At 37.5% G+C, this 17,709-nt stretch overlaps 1 long non-coding RNA gene across 1 annotated transcript in view; it reads right to left on the bottom strand.

The window, feature by feature from the left end:
- Positions 1-6,181: 6,181 nt before the first annotated feature.
- The window catches only part of LOC139892422 (uncharacterized), a 35,820-nt gene continuing 24,292 nt past the window's right edge, over positions 6,182-17,709 (bottom strand). Inside the window, exon 3 of the long non-coding RNA XR_011774063.1 lies at positions 6,182-6,283. This is a non-coding gene — a long non-coding RNA (uncharacterized lncRNA). The remainder of the gene's footprint in view (positions 6,284-17,709) is intronic.

The raw sequence follows: 17,709 nt of genomic DNA, 5'->3' as shown, positions 1-17,709 counted from the left end.
TACATTGTAGCTTATTAATAATATGAACCAGTTATTATTATAAAAGCCTTTTCTTCCTATTAGCGTTTTATAATTATATCTAGGGTAGTACCTACCCGTTAAAGTTCATACTTAATAGCTTAGTACAGAAATTAATTACTACCATCCAAATAATACTCCACCATAGAAAATTATTGCATTTCACACTTCACTATTTTACATATGCTTATCTTACATAAAACATTAAGCAAACCACACTAGTAATATTATACAAAACGTTATATGATCCCATGGTTTAAAACAACAGCGCATCATTTAACCCAAAACGTATGTGTTCAAAGAAATCGCTTAAAGCTTATCCTGGCTGTCTCCCTGCGTTTTGGCTGAGGGACCGAAGAACTGGATGTCGGGATAGAACTAATAGGAATAGCGGGAATAAGGGTAGAAGTGTCTGGTGGAGTTGGTGCCACAACATCCTCACTAAACTCGGGATTTGGATTTTCCAATTCAGTAGCCTTTTGTTTCTTTCCTCGTTCGAACTTGTCTTTCGTAATTTCCTGTATTTCTTCCTCCTCGGGATCACTTTCCGGTTCCTCTTCAATTGATTCATCCGGAAATTGTGAGTCTTCCCCAAAGGTGTCGTTTTCATCATCGGATAGGTTAATGACTGGAACACTATCTGAGGATTCTGGTTCGGAGTCGCTGAATGTGATAACAAGTTCTAAGCCAGACATCTATCACATAACAACTAGCACGTTAGTACCACATATTATTTACATATTAATTTTTAACCAACAAGGATAAGCAATAGTTTTTGAAATCAAACATGGTCAAAGTCCAGACTCACTAATGCATCATAACAAACTCGATAAGACACACTAATGCAAATTTTCTGGTTCTCTAAGACCAACGCTCCGATACCACCTGAAGCGTCCCGTTCATATCGAATATAAACGTCACGTAATCATTGGTGTCATTGCGAGGTATTGACCCCTATAGGTGACATTTTTCAAAATCTGCATACATTTTTATAATACAAACCATAACCTTTATTATAATCAAAGGTTCAAACAGCATAATAATGATTATAGTTTAGCGATAATCTTAGTTTTACAAACTTTACATTTGATAATAACAATACGATTTCCAACATATTTCACATTACAAATCTTCCGATATGCAGTTTTATTTTTGACACAAATATGCATACTCCAAATCCTGCTTAAATTCGGCATAATGCAGCGGAAGCTTTTAATTATCACCTGAGAATAAACATGCTTAAAACGTCAACATAAAGTTGGTGAGATATAGGTTTAATGCTAGCAGCGTTATAAATATAGACCACAAGATTATAAACGTTTTAATAAAAATATTCTAAGTGGTTGAGCACTTGATAACCATACTTAACATTTAATCAACGTCGCATATTCCCTTTATTATGAAATCTCACTACACCGTACCAAGTGTAGTCATCGAAACGAAGTACTGTGCAACCGTTGAATACTGGTCGTCCAGTCCGATTGGGGTTGTCAGGCCCGATAGATCTACCAACAGGATTCGCGTTTACAATACCTCATGTAAATAGTAGTTACCAAGTTACAGGGAAGTATGCCAGTGGTACAACTCAACGTAGAATATATATTTTTAATCACTTGTGTCCATAACGTAAATCATAAAATGCATGTATTCTCATCCCGAAATATTTAGAGTTTAAAAGTGGGACTATATACTCACTTTTGCCTTGAAGATATATAACACGACCTGGTCTCCGATAGATATCACGAACCTAACCATATATAATATATCAACATATTTTCTTTTCAAATAATCGTTACATTTATACTTATAATACTTTTAATATCTAATAGTCCGTAGTTAGCAGTCCGATGTTAGTAGTCCACAATTAGTTGTTCAATAAAATAAATAAAGACCCCAACGTATTCGTATTGATCGGAATTAATCTCGACCCATGGTACCGTGTTGTCAAATGACGTGTTGCGTACATAAAGTACCGTGTTGTCAAATGACGTGTTGCGTACAATCATGAGGTCTTATAATTAATCCACTCGTGTTGTTTACGGGTGGTCCTGAAATATATAAAATCAAATCATAAGTAAATATATATAAAATATTATATTAATTAGCAAAGATATGATTAGTTTAGTTTTACTCCAATTAATTTCGTAGCTAAACTAGCTTTGAATACCCAATTTTGTTTTAGCCGTAGTTTCTTCAATATAACTCCGTTTTTGTTGGTTCAACTTGCCACTTCCTTGGATCGAGTCATTATTTATGAATATGAACTGTAAATACCTTAGTTTTCATTCGAAATCACAGGTTATAGGTCAAACTTTGGTGAATCTTATGAAAGTGATCATTTTCGTTGTAAAAACAACATCTAGATGACATTTTTACAAAAAAATACTTACACTTTGAGTTACACCATGAGATTTTTATATATTAACATATTCATAAGAAATATCATTTTTCCAGAATATAAACTTCCAATTCAAAGTTTAAGATAGTTTTTAATTATCCAACCCAAAACAGCCCCTGGTTGCACTCCAACGATGTAGATTCGGTTTTAAGGTGTTCTTTGTAAAATCAAGTTGTATCTTGTTAAGTTAGCATATCATTATGATATATTACAGGTCTTGAAGTGTTTTAAAAGTCAAGTTAGAAGGATCTATTTAGTTTGTGAACAAGTTTGAAATCATTCAAACTATGTTCTTGTTGTTATAATTTGTATATTCTTAGTAAGATAGTTATAATTGAACAAGATGATGAACAAAGGTTATACCTCAAGTATGATGAAGAAAGTTACTGAATAAACAAGATATGAACTAGTTCTTGATGACTTGGAAGATTAAGAAGTGAAATCATGAAAGAAACAAAGGTTGTAAGTAAGTTTATATCTTGATTTAAGATAATTAACTTACATGAATTGAATCAAAGTTTAAACATAGTTTTACCTTGATTATGGAGCTAGAAACTTATGAAGACTTTGAAGAACTCTTGAAGGTTGAAGATGAGAGAGTTTAGAAGATCATTTATCTTAAAATAAATTTGATATGGAAGTGTATGTATGTATATAAAAAAACGTGTATATGTATGTATATATATAGATTTTAAGTTTTGATTTTTAGCTCATAAGTCTTCCTAATTGATCCCACATGTTGTTGACTAACAATAGCTGCTAAGAGCAGATAATTGAGGTCTAATAATTGGTATTTATCAATAGTAAATACATCTAGAAGCTGCGTATAATACGGGTACATATAACCTAGGTATACGTGTAGAAATCTTGAGAAAACGGAACGAGAATTCAAATATAACTATCTTTTGTGAATATACTTATATTATTTTATGTATTTAAGTCCTTTAAAGTAATTAAATACGTATTATACGATACTTGTATAAACATTATAGATTATAGGTATATATGTCAAAGAACGTTACGTATAGTTACCATTTTGAAAACTTAAGTTAGTAGTCTCAAAGTATACTTATAACTCATTGTTATTAGTACACAATGATATGTTAAACCATCCTTAGATCATGTTAAATATGTATAAATACGTATATGTACACAATCGTATAATATGTTATATAGTTCGTGATATCATCGGTCAAATTGGACAGTCAAACGTTGTGTAAAACTCTTTTCAAAAACACAAGACTCAACAATTTGGATTGCTTATCATGTTGGTAATGTTTAATTTATGTAGATATTAATCTCATATGTATAAAACGGTCGGAAAAATCCGGGTCGTTACAATGTATCTAGGTACATGTATCTAAGTGTATCTACGTATGTCTGTATCTTTACCTAAGTATATATACCTATGTAAGTATCTATAGGTATACATGTTTAGGTATAAGTATTTATACAGGCTTATGTGTGTAGGGGTATATATATATATATATATATATATATATATATATATATATATATATATATATATATATATATATATATATATAGTGGTAGGATCAAAAGGGAAGTAACCAATTAGGGGGAAGCGGGGGGAAGCAAATTTTTTTTTTTTTTCGTTTTTTGAAAAAACCTTGTTCACGAACATTATAGATGGGATGAAAATATGAACATTTAGTAGAGACACTTTGTGATAAATGTTTTTATTTTGGCGGGAAAACGCTCGAAGGACGTGGTCATGACCAAGATGGAAGAGATGGCCCATGTCTGGCCCTGTCTCAGATAGAGGACATGCCTCACGTCGGACATGCCACGTGTCTGAGATGGAGGACATGACACATTTCAGATAGAGGACATGAACCAATTAGATGAAATGACCCATGACCAAGTTAGGGTACATGGCCGAGATGGAGTAGATGCCCCATTTCAATGTCAGAGGACATGGCTCATTTCCATGTTAGAAGGCATGACCCATGACCAAATTAGAGGGCATGCCCCATGTCCTTCATCTTGGCCCATGCCTTATGTCGTGTAGAGGAAAAGATCCATGTCCTAGATAGAGCCAAGATGAAAGACATCGCACATGTCTGAGATGGTTTACGTGGGCCATGTCCGAGATGGAGGACGTGGCCCATGCCCAAGAAGGAGGACATGGACCATGCTCGAGATGGAGGACATGACTCATGTCCGAGATGAAGGACATGACCCATGTCCGAGATGAGGGACATGGCTCCTGTGCGATATGGAGGACATTTCACATGACCAAGATGGAGGACATTTCACATGACCAAAATGGAGAACATGTCGCATGACCAAGTTAGGACATCACCATGACCAAACAAGGCTCTCTTGTTGTAAATGTTGTGGGTTTCGTTGTTGGTTTGCACATATATATATATAATGTAATGGGGGTCTTATGGGTTTCACTGCCGGTTTAGAATAGAATTGACTTTTTGATGTTGGTTTATACGATGTAGAAAGTTACCTTGTTGGATTTGATGTTGGTTTGGAAAATCTGTGTAGAATTGACGGTTTGTTTGTTGGAGACATTATGAGTAAAACGATCTCTTCTTTGTGGGTTACGATGTTAGTTTGCCGAATTCTGTTTGGAATTGAGGGTTCAATATCAGTTCATATCGTGACTTGTAAAAAAAAAGTCCCTTTTGGGATTTGGTTGATTCGTAAAAAGAGCTTATTTAAGCTTCAAGGGAGAAGATTAAAAAAATGAAAAGTTTAATCTGCTATCATATTGATTCTTGGTTAGGCATTTTAGCAGATTACTTAACACTTGTGGATGCTTATAAACAAATATGAAATTTTGGACATGGAGGTAGACCATCATAATCTAAAGTTTCCAATCAACTTATAATCACCTAACATGGATTTCTTTAAAATATATCAAAATTCAGTTTGCTGTTAAAAAAATAATAATAATAATAATTTTGGGAAAAAGAAAGAGAAGCAAAGTACCTGAAGCGCTGCTTGAAGCCAAACTTCAAACTATTGAAAACGCCTAGGTAGTGGGATAAATGCCAGCCCTTAACAGACCACAGAACACCCTGAACAAGACTCATATGTCCAAGAAATAACAAACATCAAAGTTGTATATCTTGATAAACCAATACATAATACCCAAATGTAATCAGATTGAGATGCATTGATTAAGATAAACGTACTCCGAATGTAAATGTAGTATGATGACCACATCTAGATATAAAAAATAAACTTAATATGATGACCTGAATGTCTCGTATGAGAAACTGCTTCAGCAGGTTAGTTCAACTGGCACCTGGTCACACTGTTGGGGGTTTTACGTGTAACTCAGAAGTGTTGTCCAAAAAAAGCAATATAACGTGACAAAAAGGGCAGGTAGAATATCATGTTACAACACTAAGAGATTGATAAGTCGAATATTATTTCAAATGCTTTATCATTTACTTTTAAGTTTAGAGGTTTACGCTTTAAACTAAGATGTCGGTGATGCCTTTTTAAACTAACTTCTTTAACTTTTTAGAAATTTAGTCTCAAGTGATATTAAGCGCAAACAAGGAGGTCTGCCCGGTATATAAGTCACTCTATTTTTAGCACATTAAATAACCCACCCATTTTGCCACCTCTATCAAACACCTATTGTTTCATCTCTAGTAAATGATAAGCTACGGTATAATTTACATAACAATAAGCACAATATTAACAAAATGAACTTATGTCCGTTAAGCAAGACCATTCTGTACATAAAGCAATGATATCACACTTAACACCCACAGAGCATTTGAACCAACCTGGAACAGATAGATAGCCTTCTGATATTTTGTAACTTGCATTTAAAGAATAATCATCTCGCCAACTGAGAATCATACCACCCCATAGCTGTAACATACAGGTAAAAAGTAACATTAAAAGATAATATAATCAGTTAGACCAACAAATTTAATACATTTACGAAAGCGTTGTCCAAACACTAAAATTTATATCAATAACAGGTAGAGCCTCAAGACAGATTCCGAGTCGAATCCCAAGTTCAGAAATGAATGACCCACCCAATGAACCTCTTAAATTGACAAGCCAACAGCCCACCCACCCACCCACAGAGGCTCAACGTGATCCATAAGGTTTGTGAATGCATGCACCAACCACAAAACAGTAACTTACAATAACACAGAAGCTCACTACTCATGCATTTGGTACACATCGAATAAAGAAGGTAAATATTTGGAAGTTCACTCAATATTAAACGAATAAAAAATTTAAAGCCTGATTAACCAACAAATAGCACTATATTAGAACCAGAAAAAGTATCATGTACTACAAAGATATTTAAGTACTGAAAGAGCCGTATCAATAATGTTCTTGTAAACAACAAATGGATTCAAGCACTGCAGTCTGACAGGGCACGGCAAGATTGAAATTAACCAACATTTATTTGATAAAGTTTTCCCTAATGGCTACAAAGATGCATTTATCAACATAAATCTAATCATACTTTCTTATTATATACATATATTCAATCAATTATTCCAGAAAAAACTTAACTTCGAAGGATTAGAATTATTTTTCCTGAAAGCCCTAACTTTGAAAAATTAAAATAATTTTTCCAGAAAACCCTAATTTCGAAGGATTCAATCAATAAAACAAAACAGAGATATGGAAATCTAAGATTATTTTATCAAGATTAGCAGAGCATGAAATTGAAAAATCGTACCAAATTCAAGGCGTCTTCTTAATTCCGCAGTTGACATTATCATTAAAGATAACCGTAAATAAGAACAGCATTCGCTCAATGACTCCCAAAAAACCTAGATCGGAAGAATTCAATTCACCACCCAAAAACCCTAATTTTCAGAGAACGGAAATTGAAGATACAGAGTGAGGGAATGAATGCCGCGTATTTATATAGGTATAGATGCCGTTACTTAAACGCTAGTCATGTTAACGGTCAAAACTAAGGGCCTGTTTACTTTTGGATTAATGGACTTAATGGTCCACATAGCTTATTCGGTCAGCATCTTTGGTTGTTTACTTACAACTTTTTGATTTTGCTTAACAAGATGAAGAGCTTTATGGGACACCAACAAAAGCACTGTCCTCCCCATATGGCCTTCTTATTCTCCATATTACCCTCTAATCTTTTCTTGTGATATCCAAAAATCTTAAATCATTTGCAGTATCTAATTATTACAACTACCGATTCATCACCTAGAAACAGAAATTAATCACACACAAAAACTTCTCGAACACAAAAACTTACCGGCGGCGTCTCTATCTACCGATTCACCATCGAAAATACTACTCACCCCTAATCACCGTCTATCTTCCGATTCACCGATTTATCAATTCACCGTCGTTGACGGTTGTAGCTACCAGAATAGCGAAATGGCTTCATCTTCATGTTGGGAGGAAGAAGTGGGATATAGATTGGGGTTTTATTTCATATTAAATATCAGATGTTAATTTCATTTGTTAATTTCAAGTGTCCCTCATGTTAATTTCATGTTGGGAGGAAGACGTCGGATACAGATTGGAGTTTTATTATTTGCTTGTTTCCCGTACTTCAATTCAGAAATGTTCAGATGGAACAAAATACGGAGTAATTTAGAATTGGATCGTAAATAATAATTAATTATATTATATATATAGTTAGGTGATGTATGATCTGGCCACTTATCGAATGAAAAATAAATAGTTATATAGTTAGGGGTGAAATAGTCATTTTAATCATTCAGTATATTTATTCAGCACAAAAAGTAAACAACATTATTTTCTCACTAATTTTTCAATATAGTCATTCCATATCCATACCAACATCTATATCCATACAGGACTTAATAAGAAAAGAAGTAAACAGGCCCTCAGTGTAAAACAACGCGGTATCGTTTCTGTTTTATTTTAATTCACATAATACTGTAATGAATACGGAGTAATAAATAATAATAATAATAATAATAATAATAATAATAATAATAATAATAATAATAATAATAATAATAATAATAATAATAATAATAATAATAACAACAACGAGATCCAGGTCAGCCCGCGCAATGCGGCGGGGTATTCGGTTTGCATAATCATATTTAACGTAGCGTTGTGTTTGTACAGGAGAAAAAATGGTGCATGTGTTAAGCTCTGATTTTGATGTTGTGGTGGTTAGTGATTTTTAAAAAATTTCCGTTTTGAACATAGTTCGTCTCGGTTTGTTCGTAAAATTATTTTGCCTTTAATGGTGATGGTGGTGGAAAATAACTCACGTTGAGTAGGAAGATACGGCCCGTTGAATTTGTTAGTGGAGTTTGTATTTTGTTTAAAATTAAAAATTAATTTATATATTAATTATACCCCTGTATTATTTACAAAGTGAACATTAAAACCTGTGAAAATTTACAAATTAGACCCCGGATAGGGGTTAGGAAATGAAAATTCAGGTTGTTTGCACTATTGTCGTTTGGGAATTGTTTTTGGCAAAACAACCCGGTTTAACGAGGTAAATACTAAATAGTATATAATAATAATAATAATAATAATAATAATAATAATAATAACAACGAGATCCAGGTCGGCCCGCGCAATGTGGCGGGGTATTCGGTTTGCATAATCATATTCTCAGGGGGTGCAACAGGGTGATCCCCTTGGTCCGCTGCTTTTTGCTTTGGTCCTACAACCCTTGGTTTCTAAAATCAGAGATAATTTTGAGGTTTGTCTTCAGGCGTGGTATTTGGATGATGGTACTATTATTGGGGACACTTTGGTGGTGGGGAAGGTTTTGCATTTGATTATGGAGGATGGCCCTCGTTTTGGGCTGCATCTCAACGTTGAAAAAACAGAAATTTTCTGGCCTACGGAAGACCCTCGCAGCAGGCAAGTAGGTGTCTTTCCTCCTAATATTGCTCGGCCTTTATGTAACAACCCAAACCAACCACCGACTAAACCTCGTTAAATTTTAGCTAAAAAAAAAATTTTGCTGGAAGACTGTTTGCGCGCCGCGCAAAAGCTGGCTGTTGCCGGTTGCCTTTAATGCGAAAAAGATGAGCGACTTCCCGACACATTTAGCCAAAACGCTTTTAACCGTACATTAATATATGTAAAACTAGCACATAACTAAGGTTTGAGCGAGTTTTACAAAGTGGGGCCCACACGTGCCCAAAATACCACTAAGTGTAAAATACAAATAAGAGTTTCGACCACAAAAAGTTTAATTGCCAAACGACACAATGAGCATGGTGTTTGGGGTTAAACTACCCAAGCCTCGGTCAAACTCCAAGCCATAAACCAAAAGCGCTTCCTAATCATCAAAGCGGGAAACTCAATCCAAGGTAATGCCCTTACCCTTATCCACACACGAACCTATAAAAAGGTAAACAACGAGAGGGTAAGCAAAGCTTAGTGAGCAAAATAATTATACATATACATATATAATCTACCTACTTGCATCACTTACACAACATCATACTCGGTTTAACATTTCGACAATCATACAACAATATTATGCATATACCATAAACCGCAAATCCACGAGTAGCTAATAATACAATAGCATACGATTCATAATTAAATACATTCAATACATAATTCACGCAACCTTGGTTAACCAATTCGAACATGGGAAACGGTACTTACAAGACCGTTGGAGTTCATAACATCCACTAGTGTTACTTACACACCGCGTAATCACTAATCCCCCAGGTGATGTCTTGAACACCGCGACTAACTCACCCTTACGACAATGTGGCGTCTTAAACACCGCGACGAATCCACACTTCATTCAATACAATGAGTGGTGTCTTAAACACCGCGACAATTCCACTCCCATGACAATGTGGTGTCTTAAACACCGCGACAATTCCACTCCCATGACAATGTGGTGTCTTAAACACCGCGACAATACCACATGTCAATTAAACAATGAGTAGTGTCTTAAACACCGCGACAATACCACTCGTCAAACATACAATGAGTAGTGTCTTAAACACCGCGACAATACTACTCGTTACCTAGAATGTGGTGTCTTAAACACCGCGACAATTCCACATTCGTACACACAAATAAATACATTATATACGTACACGCATAATTATTCCACTCACCTTAGCGCCAAGATGATGATTATGCACTTCCGATCTTCAAAGCAATCGTACCTAATACATAAGTACACATTCAATTACGCAACTAGTGGAATTAACCACAATACTTACACTTGAGCATTTAATGACCCAATATGCATTAAATAGCTCGACTATACCAAAACCGCCCATAAATGGCCAAGACTCAACTAACATCAATAAAGCTAGTGAATTAAAGTCTATTAACTTCAACTAGCATAAACTTAGGGTATTTCATGCCCATTTCACCCCATTAGGTCAACCTTGACTCATTTGACCCATTTTCAAGTTTTTCATCATTTATAAGAGTGCTAATGACTAGCAACTCGATTCAACACTTACAAAACCTCAAACACATGAATAAACCCTAGGTTAACACCCTTTGGGTCATATTTTACCAATTTAACCCAAACTAGGTCAACATTACCCATCTTGACCCATTTTAATACTTAACCCTAAAATTGGGTCAACTTCACCAAAAACCCTAACTCTTAACATTTAAGGTCTTCATACACATTTAATCACTAGGTTCCAACACAAAACACTAACATTAACCAACATTGGTCCATTTTGACCCATTTGACCTAATAAAAGTCAATACACTCATTTTGGGTCATCTATACCCAAATAGCACCCATTTATACATCAAGCAAGTGTTCTAACCAATTATTAGCCAATTAGGGTTTCTTAACATCAATTAACACTTTTAAAACCCTAGCTAACCCATTATTGAGTCTACATGACCCAATTTACCCAAAACACCCAATTTACCTAGAAATGGGTCTTAGTGTTCATCTTCAACACAAACCCTAACCCATACACAAAATCAAAACAAGAAATGGAAGTTAAGGCATACCACAACTATCAAAATGTAGCAAATGACGAGATGAACAACTTTAAAGCTTGCGATTAAACCCGAAACGAACTCCTTCTCCTTCAAAATGAGCTTCCTCTCTCAACAATCAACTCTCTCTCTCTAGAGTGAATGGGAGAAGATAAGGTTGGTGTAGTGGGAGTAAATGAGTTCCCAACCAACTGATCTAGGTAATAAATTCGGGTTATAGGTGAATTTACCAATTTGCCCTCGCTTTAAATTAAATAGAACAAGGAATCTGGCAGCTCGATTATGCGCGGCGCGCGCCTCATCTGCGCGGCGCGCAGGTACCTGGACAGTAACAGTTTCCCCTTTTTAAATTGTAAAACAAAACCCCAACTTCCGAATCATGTATATTTACATATATACAAGGAATACACGGGTCTTACAACTCTCCCCCACTTAGAATCGATCACGTCCCCGTGATCCACGTCACTTAACCGCCCGGAACCACGCTCTATGGTACTCAACAAACGTTACGATCCGATTTCCATCACAACACGCATTAACCCAAAGATTGACCCAAGAACTAATTGCACATTTGCACGCATTCCGTAACGTGCAATACACACCACACCCGAAGTCTATAACGAGAACTCAGGATACGCGAGAACGCCACGTACCCTTTCCACTCTTCTATGCAATCCTCCCCTAAGAGTCATCACCAAATTGATTCGTCACTCGCGATTTGTCAAAATCCCTTTCTTCAGGAAAAACTCAACCGACCTCGTACCGAGATACCAATGCCAAAAACAACCGAACTCAACCGTCACGTACCCCTTAGCGTACTCTTACCTAGTACAATGCTAAAAACAACCAAAATTCTCAACCCAAGGTCAACGACCCAAACGATGAAGACCGGACAAAAGAAAATCCTTACGGATAACACTTATTACTCAACATTCTTAGTAGCGCGCAACCACGACTAGTACACAGCTATCGTAAGATCGTAAGCAAGCGACCAAAAACCGTTGATGTCGAAAACGACTATTACTCACCACCATGTGCACAAAACGGCTAAGTGCACAATTTACACGGGCAATTAACATCATAAACCTACGAGTAACGGTTCTTTCCGAAAACCGCTCACCACCAACCACAACCAAGAGTGGTTAACGAAGAGCTAATCCTCCCGGATATCACTCATCACCTATTACTAGTCAAACGCGGTCAACCTAGAGATAACCCCAAATAAATACTTACATGTAACCATCTCGTAATACACAATAATGGCTATTGTGTAACTATCACTCAAAGTATACGATAATGAGGCATCGTGCCCTTTCTCAAAGTCCCATTATGCCATTTCCAAGGTAACCAAACGGCTAACACAATCGAGCCAAAAACAACCCATATTGCGCATAGGCGCAACAATAATCCCCTAGAAGAGAATCCGGTACGCACATCCCTTAACCGAGGGACCTTACCTTACTCGTCGAATACATCAATTATCTCCCAAGGAAATTTTCCACATTACCACCTTGGTGGTAACTTGAACCCAAAACCATAAGCACAATTTATTCCAAATTGTACTTTTGCCACCGTCGACCAATGTAGGTCTCAACACTAGCTTCGTATCCATACGAACGTCATCCAAAATAACATTACAATAGAGCACCTTCGTGCGAGAGTATAACTCCCCCACTTAGGACTCTGTTCCGTAACCACATCGTGGAATAATAGCATCCCGTGGGAGGTCCACTTATCCACATACACCATCGATGTCCTCATTGGTCATAGTTCTCGAATTCTCGCGAATTCATCCTTAACAATAAATCCCGACGATAAACACATATTCGCGTTCGCAGAAAGAGTGACCACTAACCTAACAACTAATTCGCCAAATCGCATTATCGTAATTCCTATAAGAGAGACGAGGTTCACCCGTCTTGCATCTCTTAATACGCACGTCACCAAAACCTTGCTCCAACCCCGAGCATACGAAGGAATTTAACCTAACCTTAAACTCTTTAAACGTAGAGTTTACCACGATATACACAACCTTGCACTTGCAATAATCCCATTGCTATAGCTCATCAATTTTCCACACGAAGACGAACACGCCCTAACATCCAAAACCAAAGCCCGTCTCCATGGCTTAGTAGAAAACATTTCCCAAACATTAAGGAATGCTTGGTTGCACCAAGTCTTACGCCCTGCGGTCGACGATCCCAACTCCAACGTAGGGTAATTCCGTTAGGAATGCTACCCGTAACAATACCACGTATTTACACTAATGCATTCGCCCCTCAAGTCGCATTCACATGAGTCAATGACTCAAACGCTACCCTAGTGCGCTGTCATCTTATCACTAGCCCCGCGCCCGTAAGGGTACGGTTAAAATATACGTTCGCTTAAAACTTATTAGGTTTGGTAATGAGATCTAGGTCTCAATTTCATAACCGAATACATTGGCACACAACATCAATAATAGTAAGGCATATTTGCATCGAGAAGTGAAGGTACCTGAAACAACATCGCTCGGTGCTTCACCACCCATCGAATACTCGCGCTCTAACCTCTTAACCCGATTGGCAAATGCTTCCGAACACTCTGACTTTCGATGTCCCTCCTTCTGGCAAGCAAAGCACTTGATCGTGCTCAAAGGTGTACCCGTACAATCCCGTGCCAAATGGCCTCGTCCTCCACACTTAAAACACGTAAGCACCCAACCTCCAAACCTCCTAGTCTGATTACTAGCTAAATCGGGACACTCAGACCTTTGGTGCCCTTCCTTCCAACAATAAAAACATACAGTTTTACCCGACGGACAATCGCGAGACTTATGTCCCCGTTGCCCACAATTGTAACACTTAGACCCACCGGAGCCCGTTACTACCTTCCTCATGCTACTAGACGCCTCATTTACACTTCTACCTTGATCATTGAGCAACTCGGGACACTCCGACCTTCGGTGTCCCTCTTTATGGAAATGGTAGCACATTCTGTTTTCGTTTCTCGGCAACGTGCACTCCCATATCTTGTGGCCCCTAACACCACAATTGAAACATCTAGATGTGTAACTTCCCTTGTTCTTCTTTTTTACATACTCTACGCCTTCAGGCGTACCTCTTTTCCTTTTACCCGAAGTACCATGTGGCTCTAGTCTTGCATGTACATCTTCGTCACCCCTACCTCGAGGTTTAGGAAACCTCTTCTCAAACTCTTCCCTTACGACCTTCGTCACTTGGTCTCGGACCATTTCGGTTACCCGTCCTTCGATTGACTCTTTGACCACTTGGCCAATTCCGTTGGCGAAACTCGAGACACGTTGTCCAATCGCGGCTTCAACCATTCCCGCTAATTCGTTCTTCCTTTCATTAGTAGGCCCTTCCGTTCCGTATTCATCTTCCGACTTCATTCTTAAGAAATGAAATAGGTTAACCAATGGAACGAAAAGACATAACACGTATGTATATACATATACATATACCACACTACCCCATCTTGCTCGACAATCGTCGTACATTGCTTGTTTGACACGATTTGCACCCGTAGTAATGGTAGCTAGTCATTACTACGCGAGCACGTCGCATTATCTTGCTAGTACAACGTCCATCTCGCTTGATGATTGCTACGCAACATGAACAAATAACACATGATTAGTTCACATGAACCTATGTACTAACCAAGTCCCGGTCCGACCCAAAGTCCTACAAGTCCCGCACAATGCACACACAAAAGTCTAAGTCTAGGCGCCTATCTCAAGTCACCTAAATCCCTTAGACCATGCTCTGATACCACTTGTAACAACCCAAACCAACCACCGACTAAACCTCGTTAAATTTTAGCTAAAAAATTTTTTTTGCTGGAAGACTGTTTGCGCGCCGCGCGCCCCAGCTTGCGCGCCGCGCAAAAGCTGGCTGTTGCCGGTTGCCTTTAATGCGAAAAAGATGAGCGACTTCCCGACACATTTAGCCAAAACGCTTTTAACCGTACATTAATATATGTAAAACTAGCACATAACTAAGGTTTGAGCGAGTTTTACAAAGTGGGGCCCACACGTGCCCAAAATACCACTAAGTGTAAAATACAAATAAGAGTTTCGACCACAAAAAGTTTAATTGCCAAACGACACAATGAGCATGGTGTTTGGGGTTAAACTACCCAAGCCTCGGTCAAACTCCAAGCCATAAACCAAAAGCGCTTCCTAATCATCAAAGCGGGAAACTCAATCCAAGGTAATGCCCTTACCCTTATCCACACACGAACCTATAAAAAGGTAAACAACGAGAGGGTAAGCAAAGCTTAGTGAGCAAAATAATTATACATATACATATATAATCTACCTACTTGCATCACTTACACAACATCATACTCGGTTTAACATTTCGACAATCATACAACAATATTATGCATATACCATAAACCGCAAATCCACGAGTAGCTAATAATACAATAGCATACGATTCATAATTAAATACATTCAATACATAATTCACGCAACCTTGGTTAACCAATTCGAACATGGGAAACGGTACTTACAAGACCGTTGGAGTTCATAACATCCACTAGTGTTACTTACACACCGCGTAATCACTAATCCCCCAGGTGATGTCTTGAACACCGCGACTAACTCACCCTTACGACAATGTGGCGTCTTAAACACCGCGACGAATCCACACTTCATTCAATACAATGAGTGGTGTCTTAAACACCGCGACAATTCCACTCCCATGACAATGTGGTGTCTTAAACACCGCGACAATTCCACTCCCATGACAATGTGGTGTCTTAAACACCGCGACAATACCACATGTCAATTAAACAATGAGTAGTGTCTTAAACACCGCGACAATACCACTCGTCAAACATACAATGAGTAGTGTCTTAAACACCGCGACAATACTACTCGTTACCTAGAATGTGGTGTCTTAAATACCGCGACAATTCCACATTCGTACACACAAATAAATACATTATATACGTACACGCATAATTATTCCACTCACCTTAGCGCCAAGATGATGATTATGCACTTCCGATCTTCAAAGCAATCGTACCTAATACATAAGTACACATTCAATTACGCAACTAGTGGAATTAACCACAATACTTACACTTGAGCATTTAATGACCCAATATGCATTAAATAGCTCGACTATACCAAAACCGCCCATAAATGGCCAAGACTCAACTAACATCAATAAAGCTAGTGAATTAAAGTCTATTAACTTCAACTAGCATAAACTTAGGGTATTTCATGCCCATTTCACCCAATTAGGTCAACCTTGACTCATTTGACCCATTTTCAAGTTTTTCATCATTTATAAGAGTGCTAATGACTAGCAACTCGATTCAACACTTACAAAACCTCAAACACATGAATAAACCCTAGGTTAACACCCTTTGGGTCATCTTTTACCAATTTAACCCAAACTAGGTCAACATTACCCATCTTGACCCATTTTAATACTTAACCCTAAAATTGGGTCAACTTCACCAAAAACCCTAACTCTTAACATTTAAGGTCTTCATACACATTTAATCACTAGGTTCCAACACAAAACACTAACATTAACCAACATTGGTCCATTTTGACCCATTTGACCTAATAAAAGTCAATACACTCATTTTGGGTCATCTATACCCAAATAGCACCCATTTATACATCAAGCAAGTGTTCTAACCAATTATTAGCCAATTAGGGTTTCTTAACATCAATTAACACTTTTAAAACCCTAGCTAACCCATTATTGAGTCTACATGACCCAATTTACCCAAAACACCCAATTTACCTAGAAATGGGTCTTAGTGTTCATCTTCAACACAAACCCTAACCCATACACAAAATCAAAACAAGAAATGGAAGTTAAGGCATACCACAACTATCAAAATGTAGCAAATGACGAGATGAACAACTTTAAAGCTTGCGATTAAACCCGAAACGAACTCCTTCTCCTTCAAAATGAGCTTCCTCTCTCAACAATCAACTCTCTCTCTCTAGAGTGAATGGGAGAAGATAAGGTTGGTGTAGTGGGAGTAAATGAGTTCCCAACCAACTGATCTAGGTAATAAATTCGGGTTATAGGTGAATTTACCAATTTGCCCTCGCTTTAAATTAAATAGAACAAGGAATCTGGCAGCTCGATTATGTGCGGCGCGCGCCTCATCTGCGCGGCGCGCAGGTACCTGGACAGTAACAGTTTCCCCTTTTTAAATTGTAAAACAAAACCCCAACTTCCGAATCATTTATATTTACATATATACAAGGAATACACGGGTCTTACACTTTAAATGGTGTTAAGTTGCTTGGGGCCCCCGCAAGTTCCGATCCTGGTTTTAGTAGTGAACTGGTGATGCAAAGGGTGACCAAGTCCATTGCG

The sequence above is a fragment of the Rutidosis leptorrhynchoides genome, chromosome 2 (genome assembly GCF_046630445.1).
Source record: "Rutidosis leptorrhynchoides isolate AG116_Rl617_1_P2 chromosome 2, CSIRO_AGI_Rlap_v1, whole genome shotgun sequence".
NCBI lineage: Eukaryota > Viridiplantae > Streptophyta > Magnoliopsida > Asterales > Asteraceae > Rutidosis > Rutidosis leptorrhynchoides.
The sequence above is the reverse complement of the archived record's forward strand: the minus strand, read 5'-3'. Positions and strand labels throughout refer to the sequence as shown.